The 20,607-nt window shown below is 37.0% G+C and overlaps 1 protein-coding gene across 2 annotated transcripts in view; it reads left to right on the top strand.

Annotated features, from left to right (window-relative positions):
• The window catches only part of ERLIN1 (ER lipid raft associated 1), a 145,507-nt gene that overhangs the window by 694 nt on the left and 124,206 nt on the right, over nucleotides 1–20,607 (top strand). The gene's annotated exons all lie outside the window — the stretch shown is intronic.

A 20,607-nucleotide genomic window follows, 5' to 3' on the forward strand; every position in this document is an offset into this window, starting at 1 on the left:
TGTATACGTCTAGAGTCTGAACTTTTAACAGAAATTGGAAACCCCAAAAGTAAAGGGACATTACACACACAGTTTTTCTTTGCATAAATGTTTTGTAGATTATCCATTTATATAGCCCATACAGTTCTTTTTTTTCTTAATGTATAGTTTTGCTTATTATTAAATAACATTGCTCTGATTTTCAGACTCCTAACCAAGCCCCAAAGTTTTAGGAGAATACTGTCATATACCTACTTTAGCTTGCTCCTGTTTGTGTAAAGGGTCTTTTCATATGCAGAGGAAGATGGGCGAGTGTCTGTTTTTCCCACTTGCAGTGGGTGTTCTAGCTGCCTTTTTAACAGAGCTAAATTGCAAACTTCTAAGGAAGTTTTTAAATGGTTTTATTCTAGATTTTTATATAAGTATCTGTGCATCTTATTCTTTATAGTAGTTTCTATCACATACAGTTATATGAAAATTGGTGTATACTGTTCCTTTAACTCGCCACAATTCAATTAGCTCAGAATTGACTTAAAGGAAATGTGGACAAAAGAAACATTGAAAGTATAATGCAAAGTATCTCAAACTGTGTGATGACCCTTTAACGTCATATGCCTATATATATATATATATATATATATATATATATATATATATATATATATATATATAGACCATTACATATTGAATCTCTGCATATAAAATGAAAAGCATTTAATTGTGTCATGTGTATTGATGTGTATTGTTTTACCCTCTTGAATATCATTTGTCTGTGCTGACCAGGCAATAATTGTATATAATGTTGCAGGGTAAAAGTTCTGAATCCTGTATACAAGGTTTCCCAAATAAATAATGAAAGTATATGGCCATATTCTGCTCAGCCAGTCACAATTTACAAGGTATCCAAAAATAGACTGCACGATACATTTTTACCTTACTGGGCTGAATCATTTGATTCTAATATAGAATATATATTCTAATTATTTTGTAGTGTAGTGGTGCCCCTACCTCTCCGCGATCGTTAGGGTGTCCATTCCACACTTTTTCCATTGTGTAGCTTCCCATCCCTCCTCTCTTCTAAACTTTATTTTCTGTAGCATAGGGCCCCGCACCTCCCTCCCACTCGCTGTGCCGCCCTTCCCTCCTTTACCTCCCACTGGCGCCAATGGAGATTTTCCATTGTTCTCTCTAAGTATTGGTGATTGGTTTATGGACAGATATAAGATGAAGAAGCATGTATATGTACACAATGGGATAAAGTAATGAGATCTGATTATACCTACAAGCTCAACCCATTTTATTTATACTCTGCAACTGGTAAAAAAAGTAATTGGAAACACATTAAGGGAAAAACAATTTTATAGTATACTGTCCCTTTAAGGGGTTAAAACAACTTTGCAATGTACTTCTGTTATCAAATTTGCATAATTTTTTTTTGTATAATTTCTTAAAGAGTAAACCCAGGTAGGCACTCAGGAACTTGCATATGTCTTAAGCATCCCATGGCAGCAGTGTTTGCAACTATGTTATCCCCTTAACACCGTTAGGACGTTCCATGCCATCCTAACTGCGCTGGGCTTTATTGCTGTTAGGACAGCATGGAATGTCTTAGCCGCTCTGCTTACTGAAGCAGCTACGGCTTACTTATTGGGATCATGGACTGGAGGGCGTACCAAGTGTCACAGGTACTATCCGCCCCCCCGACTTGATCCTATCATTAAAGTCACGTGATCGCATGTTGCGTGATTTTAATATTTTACTAATTTGTTTACATCAGAACTTGTTTCGATGTAACAAATTAGTACCGGCAGAAAGGGGTTATACATTGTTGCAGAGATTGCTGCCATAGAATGTTAGAGGTGTGTATGCTCCTAAACTTCTAGGATTATTCTTTAAAGAAGGATACTAAGAACACAACAAACCTTATAATGGAAAGTTGTTAAACATTTGCATGCTCTATTTATTTAAATCCTGAAAGTTTAATTTTGACTGTACCTTTTAATTTATACTTTGTCTTTTAATAAAAATCAAAACGTTCAGTTCTAGCAAAGCGTTTAGTGCACTTTAAACAATATTTTAACTGTTTGGAGATGAATGCTTTATATATTTTTTTTTATCTGTATTACAGTCTGTCTGCAGTTGTTACTTTGAGTACATTTTATATAATATGTTTTTATTAAAGGGACAGAAAATCCACATTTTATTTATCTTTCATGACTTGGATAGAACGTTCAATTTTAAACAACGTTCCAATTTACTTATGTTTATACATTTTTTTCATTTTCTTGTTTTCCTTTTTTGAAAATCAGGAAGGCAAGTTCAGGAGTGTGCACGTGTCTGCAGTACTATACGGCAGCAGTTTTGCAACAATGTTATAAATTAGCAAGAGGACTAAATGGCAGCACAATTTCCTGTCATATAGTGCTCTAGACATGTGCACGCTACCCATCTAGATATCTCTTCAACAAAGAATAATATGAGAATAAAGCAAATTTTATAATAGAAGTAAATTGGAAGAAACCAAATTAAATGTAATCGCTATCTGAATCATATAAGTTATTGTTATAAGATGGAGTTAAAGGGACATTAAACACTTTGAGGTGGTAATATAAAATGATAAATCATATATACATTTGTATGCAAAAGGTTAGGCACCCCTGACAATTTCCATGATTTTCATTTATAAATAATTGGGTGTTTGGATCAGCAATTTAATTTTGATCTATCAAATAACTGAAGGACACAGTAATATTTCAGTAGTGAAATTAGGTTTATTGGATTAACAGAAAATGTGCAATATGCATCAAAACGAAATTAGACAGGTGCATAAATTTGGGCACCCCAACAGAAATATTGCACATAATATTTAGTAGAGCCTCCTTTAGCAGAAATAACAGCCTCTAGATGCTTCCTAAAGCCTTTAATGAGTGTCTGGATTCTGGATGAAGGTATTTGACCATTCCTCCTTGCAAAACATCTCCAGTTCAGTTAGGTTTGATGGTTGCCGAGCATGGACAGCCTGCTTCAAATCACCCCACAGATTTTCAATGATATTCAGGTCTGGGGACTGGGATGGCCATTCCAGAACATTGTACTTGTTCCTCTGTATAAATGCCAGAGTAGATTTTGAGCAGTGTTTTGGGTCGTTGTCTTGTTGAAATATCCAGCCCCGGCATAACTTCAACTTTGTGACTGATTCCTCAACATTATTCTCAAGTATCTGCTGATATTGAGTGGAATCCATGCGACCCTCAACTTTAACAGATTCCCAGTACCGGCACTGACCACACAGCCACACAGCTTGATGGAACATACACCAAATTTTACTGTGGCTAGCAAGTGTTTGTCTTGAAACGCTGTGTTCTTTTGCCGCCATGCATAATGCCCCTTGTTATGATCAAATAACTCAATCTTTGTTTCATCAGTCCACAGCACCTTCTTCCAAAATGAAGCTGGCTTGTCCAAATGTGTGTTTGCATACTTCAAGCGACTCGGTTTGTGGAGTGTGTGCAGAAAAGGCTTCTTCCGCATCACTTTCCCATACAGCTTCTCCTTGTGCAAAGTGCGCTGAATTGTTAACGATGCACAGTGACACCATCTGGAAAAGATGATGTTGTAGGTCTTTGGAGCTGTGGGCGGTTTGTGACCATTCTCACCATCCTTGGCCTGCCACTTCTGGCCTTAACAAGAACTGTGTCTGTGATCTTACATTTCCTCACTATGTTCCTCACAGTGGACACTGACAGCTTAAATCTCTGTGATAGCTTTTTGTAGCCTTCCCCTAAACCATAATTGTTTTCAGGTCATTTGAGAGTTGTTTTGAGGCCCCCATGTTGCCACTCTTCAGAGGAGAGTCAAGAGAACAACAACTTGCAATTGGCCACCTTAAATATCTGTTCTCATGATTGGATGCACCTGTCTATGAAGTTCAAGGCTTAATGGGCTCACCAAACCAATTGTTTGTTCCAATTAATCAGTGCTAGGTAGTTACAGGTTTTCAAATCAACAAAATCACAAGGGTGCCAAAATTTATGCACCTGTCTAGTTTTGTTTTGATGCATATTGCACATCTTCTGTTAATCCAATAAACCTCATTTCACTACTGAAATATTACTGTGTCCTTCAGTTATTTGATAGATCAAAATGAAATTGCTGATCCAAACACCCAATTATTTATAAATAAAAATCATGGACATTGTCAGGGGTGCCTAACCTTTTGCATACAACTGTATATATAATTTATCATTTTATATTCCTGCATCAAAGTGTATAATGTCCCTTTTTAACTCCATCTTATAACAATAACTTATGATTCAGATAGAGAATACATTTAATTTGGTTTCTTCCAATTTACTTCTATTATCAAATTTGCTTTATTCTCATATTCTTCTTAGTTGAAGTGATATCTAGTTAGGTAGCGTGCACATGTCTAGAGCACTATATGACAGGAAATTGTGCTGAGATTTAGTCCTCTTGCTAATTTATAACATTGTTGCAAAACTGCTGCCGTATAGTACTGCAGACACGTGCACACTCCTGAACTTGCCTTCCTGATTTTCAAAAAAGGAAAACAAGAAAATGAAAAAAAAAATTGATAAACAGAAATAAATTGGAATGTTGTTTAAAATTGAATGTTCTATCTGAGTCATGAAAGAAAAAGAAAATGTGGATTTTCTGTCCCTTTAATAAAAACATATAATTATATGAAATGTACTCAAAGTAACAACTGCAGACAGACTGTAATACAGATAAAAAAATATATAAAGCATTCATCTCCAAACAGTTAAAATATTGTTTAAAGTGCACTAAACGCTTTGCTAGAACTGAACATTTTGATTTTTATTAAAAGACAAAGTATAAATGAAATGTATAATCGCTACTGGAATGCTTGGTGTATCCCTTAAAGGAAAACTGAAGTCCCCATTAATTAAAGGTACAGTCAAAATTAAACTTTCAGGATTTAAATAGAGCATGCACATTTTTAACAACTTTCTATTATAAGGTTTGTTGTGTTCTTAGTATCCTTCGTTAAAGAATAAACCTAGAAGTTTAGGAGCATACACACCTCTTTAACATTCTATGGCAGCATAGAATGTATAAATCAAATAGAAATTGTCAGGGGGTGCCTAAACTTTTGCATACAACTGTATATAAAAAAAATCTCTGCAATATACTTTCATTATTTATTTTGTTCCTTTTTCCTGTAATTCCATTGTGAAATAGTGATCTTTTCTGTTCCTGTTAGAAATGGAAGTACAGAACACTGTTATATTCCACACAGCCACTCTAACACACTCTAGTGACCTATTTATTTAACTGTCCCTAATTGGCCACAGCAGAGAAGGTGACTTAAGTTACAACATGGCAGCTCTCATTGTTTTATAGACACTAAAACTTCACACTTATTTTGTCAATATTTTAACCGCTAATGAAACTTTAAAAAATACATCTTCATGTTATTCTCAGACTAATCTTTTCTTTTACTGCTTCTTTCTATCTAACATTTATTTAGTGTTTAATGTCCCTTTAAAGGTAAGCTGTTGTATCATATGGACTGTAGGCCTTTTATGTCTTTATTGGATAATGAAGTTAAAATTGGTATCAGTGGGCTTCTTGTCCCACGCTGTCCTCCCACTGAACAGCTGCTATATGTGCACAGTGTACATGCACTGGCCCTCTGACAGGCCTGCCCGATTATTTCTTACGTGTGGAGCGGCAGACCTGTCACAGCTCGCAGTGGGGGCATTTCAGGTTATGGCTCACCAGGAGGGCTGTTGCCCAGCGGTTGAGAAATCAGAATATAGAGCACTTGTTTTTAAACCTGTCCTCGGGCCTCCCTAACAAGACAATTTTTTTACCTTGAGTAAGTACAAGTTAATAACCATGTTTAGTAATCGGCTGATTATTTTACCTGTGCTCCAGTTCAGATATCCTGAAACTCTGGCCTACTAGGGAGGCCTAAGGACAGGTTTCAAAACCCAGTGATATAGAGCAGGGTTCTTCAAACCATTACTGGGTCGCAACACCATGTTTACTAAGCCGCTATTTGTGTGTGTGCTGTAGGAGTGTGTGTTCGGTGTGTGTGAAGTGTGTTGCATGTGAGTGTGTTGTATGAGTGCTGTATGGTATTCTATGGTGTGTGTGTTTTATTAGATTCTATGGTGTGTGTGTTATATGAGGGTGTGTTTTATGAGATTCTATGGTGAGTGTGTGTGTGCTGTATTTGATTATAGGGTGTGTGTTGTATGAGAGTATGTGTTTTATGAGATTCTATGGTGAGTGTGTTGCATGATGAGATTGTGTGTGCTGTATTTAATTCTATGGTGAGTGTGTTGCATGATGAGATTGTGTGTGTGTTGTATGAGAGTATGTGTTTTATGAGATTCTATTGTGTGTGTTGCATAATGAGTGTGTGTGTGTGTGTGCTGTATTTGATTCTATGGTGTGTGTGTGTTGTATGAGAGTATGTGTTTTATGAGATTCTATTGTGTGTGTGTGTGTGTTGCATAATGAGTGTGTGTGTGCTGTATTTGATTCTATGGTGTGTGTGTTGTATGAGAGTATGTGTTTTATGAGATTCTATTGTGTGTGTGTGTGTGTTGCATAATGAGTGTGTGTGTGTGCTGTATTTGATTCTATGGTGTGTGTGTTGTATGAGAGTATGTGTTTTATGAGATTCTATGGTGTGTGTTGCATGATTGTGTGTGCTGTATTTAATTCTATGGTGTGTATGTGTTGTATGAGAGGGTGTGGCGTATTACTTTTTACAACACTTTCAAGTTTGACTACAATCAGGAATACAATATGCACACATTTTAATCACTTTCGCTGCTATATTACTTGAGGAATTTTCAGACCAAGCAGTACGGTAGTGAAGGTATGTGGTATTATGACACTGGGTTTTGGGGGAATAAAGTTTGAAGAACCCTTATATAGAGCAATGTAGACATAACAAAAATGTAAAGCCCATACTCTTTATCATCTAAGCCAGAGCTTTCCAAACTTTTCATGTTGGTGACTTTTTAGACCTACATCATTTTGCGACACAGTAATTCAGTTGTACTAGCAAACAGGAGGTTAAATTAACTTGCTTTAAGAGATACGTACGCATACATAAATTATATAACAAAATGTATTTACAAGTAACAGTATGTATGTGCCAGAATAAAAAAAAGTTTAATAACACCAATAGCTAATGGGATGTATGAGGTTGATGGGATGAACAGTTTCTGAATATTTAGTGGAATATTAGATAAAAACACTTGCATTTCATCAAGCAGCTGTCTCACTCACTGACTACACACACAGTCACAAGCCAATTGAGGAGACTACACGTGCAGTCAGGAGCTAATGTGCTGTCAAAGCCGCCAATGGGAATAGTTTGTTCCTGCTGACCTGCTCCAATAGGTTAAGATGATCTGTGACCCACTAGGTATCAATCATGTGTCAACCACGTTATATGCGTAGCAGGCAGGCGGAAATAAAAAAAAAAAAAAAAAAAAAATATATATATATATATATATATATATATATAAAATCAAAAAATTTGTGCGGAAGCAGGGACTCACCTACACACTGTTGGCAACACACTAATGTGTCACGACACACAGTTTGGAAAGCACTGATCTAAGCTAACCTGAAGCTCGGGATTTAGTTTTTAAAACTTCACAAATCTGTAAATGTGCACTGCGTCTGTATCCATTCTACGGTGTTGTGCACAGCACATTCATGGTTCAGACAGAGTGTGCAATTTTAGTTTCTACGTGTTTCTGTTTTTCGTGATTCAGATAAAACGTGCAATTTTAAACAACTTTCCCATATGCTTTTATTATTATCTCATTTGCTTTGGTATCCTTTGTTAAAAAAGCATACCTAGGTAGGCTCAGGAACATCAATGCACTACTGGGAGCTAGCTGCTGGTTGATGGCTGCACATATGTACCTCTTGTCATTAGCTTACTAGAGGTGTTCAGTTAGCTCCTTGTAGTGCTGATCTAGAACTGACTTCATACACTAGATTTTTCTTTGCATAAATGTTTTGTAGATTATCCATTTCTATAGCCTATAAAGCTTTTTATTTTTTATTTTGAATGGATACTTTTGCTTATTTTTCTTTGCATAAATGTTTTGTAGATTATCCATTTCTATAGCCTATAAAGCTTTTTATTTTTTATTTTGAATGGATACTTTTGCTTATTTTTAAATAACATTGTGCTGATTTTCAGACTCCTAACCAAGCCTCAAAGTTTTAGGAGAATACTGATGTATACCTCCTCCAGCTTGCTCCTGTTTGTGTAAAGTCTTTTCATATGCAGAGGGAGGGGGGAATGTCAGATTTTTTTTTGCTATAGAACCACTTGCAGTGGGTGTTCCAGCTAACCTTTTCAAAAGTGCTAAACTGGGAGCTTCTAAGTAAGTTTTTAAACTTTTTTTTACTGGATTTTTAGATCAGTATCTGTGCATATAATTCTTTAAAGTAGTGTCTATTACATGCAGTTAAATGAAAATTGGTGTATATTGTCCCTTTAACTATGGGGTCGGCCACAAATCTTTTAGAAAAGCTTATCAAATAATTTATCTACAAAAATAGACTTTTTTTTTTTTTTTTTAAATGGTGAATCTTGTAGAAAAAGTTTTAAATAAACGTTAGAGAAGGACTGTGATTAACCCCTATGTGTTTATCACCTTTACAACAGTTATAAACTCATAGTTACATGTAACACATTAGAGTACGCTCTTTTTTTTTTTTTTTTTTTTTTGCAGCTTTATGTCCCTTTAAATCAACAAATAAAAGAAGGGTGGGAGACTATATTTTAAAAAAATAAAATAATTCATGCCGATTATAAAGTTGTTATAAATAATAAACCCATGCCCTCTGACCTTTCACTCTTTGTGCATTCCTCTGCCCAGTGCCCACGTGTGTTTATTAGCTGCCAGTAAGTGGGCGTACCTATGAACAAATCAACTTGCTTTGTCTCACAGGGCAGAGTGCAACACAGATTATCTCTAAAACAAGGTAACTCCGTTATGGTTGCTGTTTTTTAATATGAATTCTGTTTACATGATCTATTGTTACCTATTTGTATATAGGGATTGTATACTCTCTGTAATATAAAGGAGGCTTTAGTTTGACATATGATAAATCTGCAAAACTCTATTAGAATGTTGGCTCTTGTTATCATAAATGAGCTAATTATACAAAGTGTCACAGAGGGAGCTGTAAATCATTGCTGCTGGCCACACGCTGCATTTATATTAGAACTAATTAAGGCTGCCAGGTATCCAGTATGCAACTGGACAGTCCAGTATTTTAGTGGGCTGTACAGTAAAATCTATATAAAAATACTGGACATCTAAATGTCTAGTTTTGTTTTCTGTCGCCTGAGTGGTATATGCATTTTAAATGCCTAAATAAAGAGGGAAGCGCTCAACCTGGGAGCGAACAATAGCATAATAGCTTGTTCTATGGCTATTTACCACCCAAGAAGCAGCCTCTCTTTGCTCGACACGTGCCTTTCACAGAGAAGAACTTTCCTGTAGCATATCAGTCGGATCCTGACTTAACAGTACAGTCCAGCACGAAATACCAGGCAATCCCTCTCTGAACGAGAGAAACAGCAAAACCCCAGACATACGTTTCGGCCTAGTGTGGGCCTCGTCAGTGAGGTGCATTTTAAATGCCCCCCCCATGTCTCTATGCATTATAAATATACCCATGTAAGCAATAGCACTGCGCATGAACTGCTCTATTTCTTACTAGCAGTCAAGGATGGTAAAAAAATAACCCCTCTCTTAGTGTTATTGCCAGTCACAGAGGTTGTTAAACCACTGCTCTGTGTGTTACATGTAGCTACTGGGGTAAATCATATCTGTGTTTTTTATTGGTAACCATGGGGGTATAAAAGCACTGTTCTGTGTGTGCTACTGCCAATCAAATCAATGCTGTGTGAGTGTTATTGGCAGACAAAGAGATAAAATCAATTCTCATTTGTGATAAATATGTATGGTGGGGTCAAGGGTGGGGCTTGAGGTTGAGCTTTGGGGAGGGTAATGGTCTGACCCCACCTACCGGTCATCCAGTATTTTTGTGGTGGGCAGCCGACAAACCTAGAACTAATGCATGGCAGTGCGCCTTGCTTTCCTATCTAGGGGGCGGGGTTATAACGTCTGATTGGTTGTGACGTTTGCTGATGATGAATGAAGAAGAATTTAATAAAAAGCTTTTGTGGGGCAGACAGTCAAAAACCTATAAACACGCATTTAGCCACCAATCAGCAGACGCTACCTAGGTTCTGAACCAAAAATAGGCCTGCTCCTATGCTTACATTCCTGCTTTTTCAACTAAAGATAGCAAGAGAACAAAGAAATGTATAATAGGAGTAAATTAGAAAGTTGCTTAAAATTGCATGCGCTATCTAAATCAAGAAAAAATTGGGTTTTGTGTCCCTTTAATGCAGTGTGGCTAACGAGCCGATTGGTTGGGAGATGAAAGCGTCATCTCAGGAAGAAAAAAAAAGAGTGAAGTGGGTAGACAGAAGAATTTTAAAGTGATATGAAATCCAAATTCTTTCTTCTATTGAGATAGAGCGCACAGTTTTAAACAACTTGCAAAATTACTTCTATTATCAATTTTGGTTCATTTTCTTAGTGCCCTTTTTATTGAAGGAGCAGCAATTCACTGCTGGGAGCTAGCTGAACTCACCAGTAAGCCAATAAGAGTTATATTTGTACGGCCACCAATCAGCAGCTATCTCCCAGCCCTTGAGCCTACCTAGTTATGCTTTTCAACAAAGAATACCAAGAGAATTAAGTAAATTAGGAAATAGATGTAAAGTGAAGAGTTGTTTAAAATTGTATGCTCTATCTGAATCATGAAATATTTTTGGGGAGTTTCATATCCCTTTTAAAGGGACATTAAACACTAAATAAATGCTAGATAGAATGATGCATTCAAAGAAAAGATTAGTCTGAGAATAACCTGTAGATGTATTTTTTAAAATTTAATTAGTTGCTTAAATATTGACGAAATAAGTGTAAAGTTTTAGTGTCTATAATACAATGGGAGCTGCCAAGTTGTAACTTAGGTTACTTTCTTAGCTGTAGAGAGTTATAAATAGGTCACTAGAGTGTACAGCTAATGGATGTGTGGCATATAGCAGTGTTCTGCACTTCCATTTCTAACAGGAACTGAAAAGCTCAATATTTCAGAGTGAAATTACAAGAAAAGGGGACAAAATAAATAATGAAAGTATAGTGCAGAGTTATATATATATATATATATATATATATATATATATATATATATATATATATATATATATATATATATATATATATATATATATATATATATATCCATATACACATTCACTTTTGACCCCTTCCCAGTCCCGCCTCTTGTCATATACAGTATCCATTTAATTTTGCTGCAAAACCTTTTATTTTCATTATTAAAACCTTTTGTTTTAGTATTAATGGGACAGTCTACAATATAATTTTTATTGCTTTAACCCTTTGAGTGCTAATGATGGCTCTGAGCCGTCAGAGTTTCCCACTCTGGTGCTAATGATGGCTCAGAGCCGTCACTAGCACTCTCCAACCTTGAGGGAGATCTGGGGGCTCCCACCCGCTCCTACGATCGTGCCTGTAGAGTGACGGGCATCGCCGGGGCTTTTCGTTTTTCATGGTGATGTCACGCGCAACTTTGCACAACTTTATTTATACTTAGCAATGTTAAGTATAGGAGCAGGGGGCATGCTGCTTAGAAGCCTGTATTTCAGGCATCTAAGCAGCTACAGACCCCCAAGACCCACCATTGGAAAGGTAATCGCCTAACCTTTCCAATAGTGTAAGTCTTGGGGTCTGAAGAAAATAGAAAAAAGTTAAAAAAAAAATTGTTCAAAAAATAAAAAAACATTAAAAAATCTTAACACCCAGGTGGGAAAGTGCTTAGCACTCAAAGGGTTAAAAGATAGATAATCCTTTTATTATCCATTCCCCAGTTTTGCACAACCATCACAGTTATATTAAAGTGAAAGTAAATTTTACCACCCGCAAATAACGCTATGGATTCTACTACAATATTACTATAATGTCACTAACTTTTTTATTTTATTTAAAACTTTGAGCTGAACTTAAAGGGCTATGATACCCAAATGTTGAAACACTTGAAAGTGATGCAGCATAGCTGTAAAAAGCTGACTAGAAAATATCACCTGAATATCTCTATATAAAAAAGGAAGATGTTTTACCTCAAAATGTCCTAAGTATTCAAACCCCATTGCAAAGGACTTTAAGCAGCAAATCAGGATGTCTGTCCCACACTCCTGTTATTTCCCTATTCAATTTAAGGAAGTTTACTGTGAAATCTCATGAGATCACAGTAAAAGAGTTCATGGCCTCAGCACTGTTGATGCTGATTGGCTGCAGTTCATTTCTTTATTTTATTTTTTTCCTGCAGCTGGACAGCAGCTGAACTATAACTTTTTACACAGGACTTCCTCTGGTGAGCTGAGGTAATTGTGAGGTAAAATGGCACGGATGATTTTTGGGCTTCCGGTGGGAGGAGTGTGGTGCAGGAGCGCGCGCTCTACAGCTCGAGTAAGAAGAGCAAACTTTTCAATCTACCCCGCAAAGAGTACCCCTATAGCCGTGGAACACTATACCGGCTAGGGAAGGACTGAAGAGAGTTTGCACGGAAGCCACATTTGCCACCAGCGGCCGGCTGGCATCGGCCACAAGCAGCAAAAAAATCTTTCAGTGACCAAGGCAAGCCGGGTGGTGACGCAGTTTTTTGGTGCGCAGGAATACGTCCGGGAATGGACTCAGAGGTACCTGAGAGATACCGTATCACCGCGGAGTAAGGTGCAGAGTGGAATCAGTGAGTCAGTCTTACAAGGCCGGTTTCACCCCCCTGCCGGGATCGCTCGTGAGGTGTCACGCTTGGTGCTGGATATAGGGAGGTGCTGGTGAAGTGAGAAGGAGCATCGCTGCGGTGATCCAGAAAATCTGGGAGGAAAAGCGCAAGTATCTGATAAAAATATCTGTCACCACCTGTGTCACTGTATGCTTGTTTGGGAACGTTTTTAAAAGTGAATCATAGACCTTTACTTTGGTAACCTGTGTATGATTATAGCTGGTGCGAGTACCTAAGACATTTAGTGGGTTGAAGCAAGCACAGAAAGTAAAGCCTGTCTTAAATTCTACATTCACCAGAAAGGTCAAAGATAAGAAAAAGATAAGGTGTATTTCTCAGAAACCCTGGCATAAGTATTGCTTAACCCCTTAACGACCGAGGACGTGCAGGGTACGTCCTCAAAAAAAAGGCAGTTAATGCCTGAGAACGTACCCTGCACGTCCTCGGTTTGGAAAGCAGCTGGAAGCGATCCTGCTCGCTTCCAGCTGCTTTCCGGTTATTGCAGTGATGCCTCGATATGGAGGCATCCTGCAATAACTTTTTTAAGCCATCCGGTGCAGAGAGAGCCACTCTGTGGCCCTCTCTGCACCGGAGATCGGTGGTTCCCTGCGTTGGTGGGTGGGAGCCGGACCGGGAGGCGGGTGGGGGCCATCGATGGCCCTGGTTATGTGCAGGGGGGGCGGGATCGTGGGCGGGGATGAGCGGGGGGCGCGCACGGGCGCGCGCGCGTGCACGGGGGGGCGGGGCGCGTGCACGGGGAGGGAGCGGGTGGGAACCGCTACACTACAGAAAATGTGTTAGCAAAAATGTTTAAATGCCCTAATATTTGTTAAAAAAAAAAAGATCAGCAAGGTGGTGGGGGTTTGTCTGTGTGGGGGGGGGAAGCTACACTACAGAAAAAAGACAAATAAATATAAAAAAGCCCTTTTTTTTTTGCAAACTGGGTACTGGCAGACAGCTGCCAGTACCCAAGATGGCCCCCAATGAGGCAGAGGGGATGGTCAGAGAGCGGTTTTGGGGGGGATCAGGGAGGTTGGGGGCTAAGGGGGGGATCCTACACCCTAGCATATGTAAATATGCTAAAAAAAATTATTTATTTTTTAAAAAACCCTTTTATTTTAGTACTGGCAGACTTTCTGCCAGTACTTAAGATGGCGGGGACAATTGTGGGGTGGGGGAGGGAAGGGAGCTGTTTGGGAGGGATCAGGGGGTGGGATGTGTCAGGTGGGAGGCTGATCTCTACACTAAAGCTAAAATTAATCCTGCAAGCTCCCTACAAACTCCCTAATTAACCCCTTCACTGCTAGCCAGAATACACGTGTGAGGCGCAGCAGGATTTAGCGGCCTTCTAATTACCAGAAAGCAACGCCAAAGTCATATATGTCTGCTATTTCTGAACAAAGGGGATCCCAGACAAGTATTTACAACCATTTGTGCCATAATTGCACAAGCTGTTTGTAAATTATTTCAGTGAGAAACCTAAAATTGTGAAAAATTTAACTTTTTTTTCAATTTGATCGCATTTGGCGGTGAAATGGTGGCATGAAATATACCAAAATGTGCCTAGATCAATACTTGGGGTTGTCTACTATACTACACTAAAGCTAAAATTAACCCTACAAGCTCCCTTAAAGCTCCCTAATTAACCCCTTAACTGCTGGGCATAATACACTTGTGGTGCGCAGTGGCATTTAGCGGCCTTCTAATTACCAAAAAGCAACGCCAAAGCCATATATGTCTGCTATTTCTGAACAAAGGGGATCCCAGAGAAGAATTTACAACCATTTATGCCATAATTGCACAAGTTGTTTGTAAATAATTTCAGTGAGAAACCAAAAGTTTGTGAAAAAATTTGTGAAAAAGTGAACGATTTTTTGTATTTGATCGCATTTGGCGGTGAAATGGTGGTATGAAATATACCAAAATTGTCCTAGATCAATACTTTGGGATGTCTACTAAAAAAAAATATATACATGTCAAGGGATATTCAGGGATTCCTGAAAGATATTAGTGTTCTAATGTAACTAGCGCTAATTTTGGAAAAAAGTGGTTTGGAAATAGCAAAGTGCTACTTGTATTTATGGCCCTATAACTTGCACAAAAAGCAAAGAACATGTAAACATTGGGTATTTCTAAACTCAGGACAAAATTTTGAAACTATTTAGCATGGGTGTTTTTTGGTGGTTGTAGATATGTAACAGATTTTGGGGGTCAAAGTTAGAAAAAGTGTGTTTTTTTCAATTTTTCCTAATATTTTATATTTTTTTTTATAGTAAATTATAAGATATGATGAAAATAATGGTATCTTTAGAAAGTCCATTTAGTGGCGAGAAAAACGGTATATAATATGTGTGGGTACAGTAAATGAGTAAGAGGAAAATTACAGCTAAACACAAACACCGCAAAAATGTAAAAATAGCCTTGGTCCCAAACGGACAGAAAATGGAAAAGTGCTGTGGTCATTAAGGGGTTAAAGACCAATCCTCTTATTTAAACCCACTATACAGTAAAAGGGGGAACTTTGGAGACAAAGCTGTGTGAGATATCTTGGAGCTTTTTTGAATACACCTGAGCAGGTTGCGTCAGGAGGCACAAGTCCAATAAAACCTGGGTGATTAAAACCGGGACTTGGGTCTTAGAAGTAACCGGCTGATAGTCACTAGCCATAAGTTATGGACTTGATAAAGAAGAAATGAGGCAAATAAAATAAAGGGTTGGAGCAGAGACATACAAGAAATTTCCACGCTCTGTTGTTTTTATGACAGCAAATTTGTTTTGTATTCAGTGGTTCATAGCCACTGGTCAGCCTTAATAGACCATATGGAAGACTCGGCAGTGGGGATATACATATTAAGCTATTAAAGGAAAGGAAATTCCCCTGCTGCAACTTACAAGTGATAGAGAATCTTGAATAGACTGCCCAAAAAAAAAGAAAAAAGGGGGCTCTATACCCATGCATAACTGAGTTGTTATATGGACGTGTCCAGAATAAGGACAATTAACAGCTAATATATGATTCTCCTTTTTTCTATTTGTTTTTTCTTGTTTTTTGTTTTTGGTCTTTATGTGTATATAACCACCTGAGATACATGTTTTGGGGCTACAAAATTGTTTTATTATAAAGATTGTTAAGATGAAATGTTGGTTTATTGGCTACAACACAGCAGACTATGTGATATAACAACATATAAGTAAAGCTATGTGTTCTGCTGTTTCCTGATAGGAACAGATAGTGTACTTAGAGATAGTAGCCCGATGGTCTGTAGAGGTCCTAACAATAGTGTTTTGTTTGCACCACATGTCCCCTACTTTACTTTTCTTCCTTATTCTTTTTCTTTTTTCTCCCAAGTGCATTTACACGAGAATATTCTGAATTTTGCTTGGCGTCATAAGCACAAAGATAAAGTCACAATAGGTTTTTCTTGAAAGAACTTTCTTTTTTTTTTTTCCTTCTTTTCTCTTCTTCTCACTTGTTCACTCCAGTATAGATTACTCACTTGTTTTTCTTTATAGTTAAGTTCACACGTATTTATTTTTTTGTGAGGATGTTTTGTTTTTGACAAATTTCACAACCTAGGTATCTAGGCTTAATGTTTTTTAAGAAACAGAATAATAGGTTTCACTTTAGTTCCTAATTTTCTTTCCCTTAATGGAGAGATTTATCACTTCAGCAAAGGTTAAATCGCCAGCAATGCCACCTAAACAACGTGAGAAAAAATCAAAACTTATTGATATGGAACAGAGTATGGAGGGTCAGGTACTACAAGCGGGTAACTTTGATATTCAAAATTTATTACAGCAAATTTCTGAACTAATAGTTCCCCAACTTAATGCAATTAAAACCGAGATATCTGGTCTTACTGAAGAGATTAGACATTTTTCCAACAGGTTAGGGGAAGCAGAAATGAGAATCTCGGACCTGGAAGATCAGGTGGCCACTCAGGATAAGTTATATAAAACACAACAGGATATAATCAAAAATATGCAATTTAAAGTTGAAGAGCTAGAGGATCGCGCACGTAGGAATAACGTGAAAATAATAGGGCTCCCAGATATCCCTCAATACCAAGATTTAATTAAATTTACTGCCAAAGATTTACCAACGTTATTGGGTTTACAAACCTCAGATGTGTCCTTTTTGGTAGAAAGGGCCCACAGACTAGGCTCCCCTAGAGTAGATGGTAATGGCACAAACAAGCCTAGGGCCATTATGGTAAAATATCTTAATTTTCAAGATAAAATTTCAATCATGAGACAGTTCAGACAGAAAAGCCCATTAATGATAGGTCAAGAGAAAATCTTGTTATTCCAGGACTATTCTAATGAAACTTCCATAAAACGCAGAGAAATGTCACCCTTTTGCACGACGCTAATACAAAAAGGCATACAGGCCAGACTCATGTACCCTGCCAAAATATGTTTTAAACATAATAATGAAAATATTACATTAAAATCTCCGCAAGAAGCCAAAGAATATATTAAGTCCTTATAAGGAAACATAAAGTGTTAGCTTCTACAATATTAGGTTTTTTATTATGCTGTAAATGGTATAGTGGTATGGCCCAGCTATGTAAAGACTTAGAAGGTTCTATAATAGGAAATTATGTTAGGATGTTTGATTGGTTTTGTTTTGTTTTGTTTTGTTGTCTTTATTGTGCTTTAAGACCCAGAAACTGCAATGGTTAACTTAGTATCATGGAACGTGGGGGGGATAACCTCTCCAGCCAAAAGGTCTATAATTTTAAAACTATTAAAGAAAAAAAACCCAGATATAGCTCTCTTGCAAGAGACACACTTGCAAGAGGCAGAAATGGTGAAACTTAAATGTAAATGGGTAGGAGAGGTAATTGCTGCTCCTGGACCTAACCGGAAGAGAGGGGTAGCGGTTTTATTCTCTAAGAAGTTTAAATATAAAATCATAGTACAGGAAAGGGATCCGGGGGGGAGATACATTATATTTGGAATTGAACATGGTAACGCCTCATTATTTATATGTAATGTATATGGCCCCAATAGATTAGAGCCAGGGTTCTGGGATGATTTGTATGTTAAACTTTTCCCCTATATTAACAAGAATATGATTATTGCAGGAGATTTTAACATGACACCAGTTCCTATGGTGGATAGAATAAGAGCTGGTAATCGTCCTATAGGTAGAAAAGCGGAAGAAAAACTATTTAAAACCTTTCGACACAAACTAAATCTCCATGACATTTGGCGATCAAAGTTTCCCGATATGAGATGTTTCTCCTGTGTATCTAAGACCCACAAAGTAATGTCCCGCATAGATCTTTTCTTAGTCAATGAGTCCATGTTATCTTTAGATTTAAACCCAATGATAGATGATATAGTTATATCGGACCACGCGATAATCGGTCTTGATATAGAAGGTATTAGATCTAGGAAGTCAGGGAGTAATAATTTTTTCTTCCCAAAATATTTGATACAGGATATTGATTTTAATAGATTTTTAGTACAAAAATGGAAACAATACAAAACAGAAAATATAAACTACTACCATAAAATAGAGGTCTTCTGGGAGGCTGCAAAAGCGGTCCTCCGCGGTGAAATAAAAAGCTATGTAATTAAACGGGAAAAGAAAATGAGAGCCCGGGACTTACAATTAGCAAATTAATTAAGAAATAACTATAAAACATATATTGATAATCCTAATGACGAAACTTGGGTGAGATACAGGAAAGCCAAAGTAGAAAGAGAGGGTTTTCTTAAATTCAAAATAGCAAAACAGGATAGGAAGGCGAATGCCTTTTTCTCTAGTTATCAGGGAAGGTCAGCCAAGTTTTTAGCTAAATTAAATAAAAGTGGAAACGATGGGAAGAGAAACATCAGCAGTATTAAAATGGGAGATTGTAGAATTACATCCCCAAAGGAGATAAATAAGGTAATGTATGACTATTATCGTGAAATTTATTCAGCAGGGACAGTTAATGAAACGGCCAAAGACCATTTTTGGAAGAAAGTGCCTCTCCCTCAAATACCTGCAGAGGATCTTATAGAATTAAATAAACCTATATCAGAAGAGGAAATTCTAACAGTAATAGATAAGGCTAAATTAAACAAAGCTCCTGGCCCGGACCAAGTTCCTGTAGAATTCTACAGAATACTTAAAACTGAAATTGGGGGTACATTGCAAGATCTATTTAATCAATATTTTATTAAACATGAAATAGAATCTAGCCTTTTCTGTGCTTCTACGGTTATCTTACTGCACAAAAAAGATAAGGACCCGGAAAACCCTAATGCTTATAGACCGATATCATTATTAAATAATGATTATAAATTTATCACAGCAATTATGGCGGATAGGTTGAAGAAGTATATAAATAAGTTGATCCACAATGATCAAACAGGATTTATGCCAGGAAGAAGTATAACAAAAAACATACGAAAAGCATTACTAGTCTTGAGCTACTATTGGAATAAAACTGAAATCAAACATAACGTAAATGAAGTAGATTTGGCACTTTTAACACTAGACGCAGAAAAAGCCTTTGATGCGATTGTATGGGAACATCTATTTACGTCATTATCTCAATTTGGTATCACAGGTAACTTCCTTAAATTTATTAAACTGATCTATAAGGCACCTTGCTCAACACTGTTTGTAAATGGATATTTTTCACCAAAAATAACATTGATGAAAGGGACTAGACAGGGTTGTCCATTGTCACCCCTGCTTTTTAACCTTTCAATTGAACCCCTAGCGGTTAGACTCAGGCAGGTATTGCAAGGAATTAAAATGGGGGACCACAATGTTGTTTTATCCTTATACGCAGATGATTTAATACTTTTCTTATCAAGAACTGCACAAAGTATCCCATTACTGTTGGAAATAATTAATGAATTTGGCTCCTTCTCGGGGTACAAGGTAAACCAGCCAAAATCAGAACTATTGTGGATAAAGCGGCCTAAAAAATATAGCTTCCAACACCCTTTTCGAGAGGTCAATCAAATCAAATATTTAGGGCTATACTTAAGTTCAAATCCAGAATTGTGGTATTCACTAAACCACTCCAAATTTTTTCTAGAATGTTCTACAGTGTTGGAGAAGTGGAGACCATTACCTATTTCGGTCTCTGCTAGGATTATGATGTTGAAAACATTTTTATTTCCACAATTGTTGTATATAATGCAGAATCTCCCTATTTTTATAAAAAATAAGGATATGATGAAATATGATAGAGAATGTAAAGTTTTCATATGGGGTGGAAAGCGTGTGAGACTTGCCAAAAATACACTGTATCTAGATAAAGATTATGGAGGGTTTGGTCTCCCCAATATTAAAACATATAATCAGGTAGCAATGTTAAAAATAGCAATTGACTGGATTACCGATAAAGAACACTGTTCTTTTAGAGATATAGAGGGTAGTATAATAAAACCATTTTCCTTAAAAGCTATTTTACATACTCCCATATCTAAAATTCCAGCAATGATATTAAAGAATAAGATTGTTAGTAACATAGTCAAAGTATGGCAGAAATTATGTGTAGATCTCAAAATAAACTATAGGTTTTCCAAGTATCTCCCTATGGTGGGACATCCGGAATTTGGCCCAGGATTAAGTTTTGGTATTTTTCATCTATGGAAAAAAAAAGGATTAGAATTTTTACAACAACTAGTTGATAAAGACACGGGGGTCATTAAACCATTTTCTCAGATACAATTTGAATATACTATCCCGAGGCAGCA

Source organism: Bombina bombina, chromosome 9 (genome assembly GCF_027579735.1).
Source record: "Bombina bombina isolate aBomBom1 chromosome 9, aBomBom1.pri, whole genome shotgun sequence".
Lineage (NCBI taxonomy): Eukaryota > Metazoa > Chordata > Amphibia > Anura > Bombinatoridae > Bombina > Bombina bombina.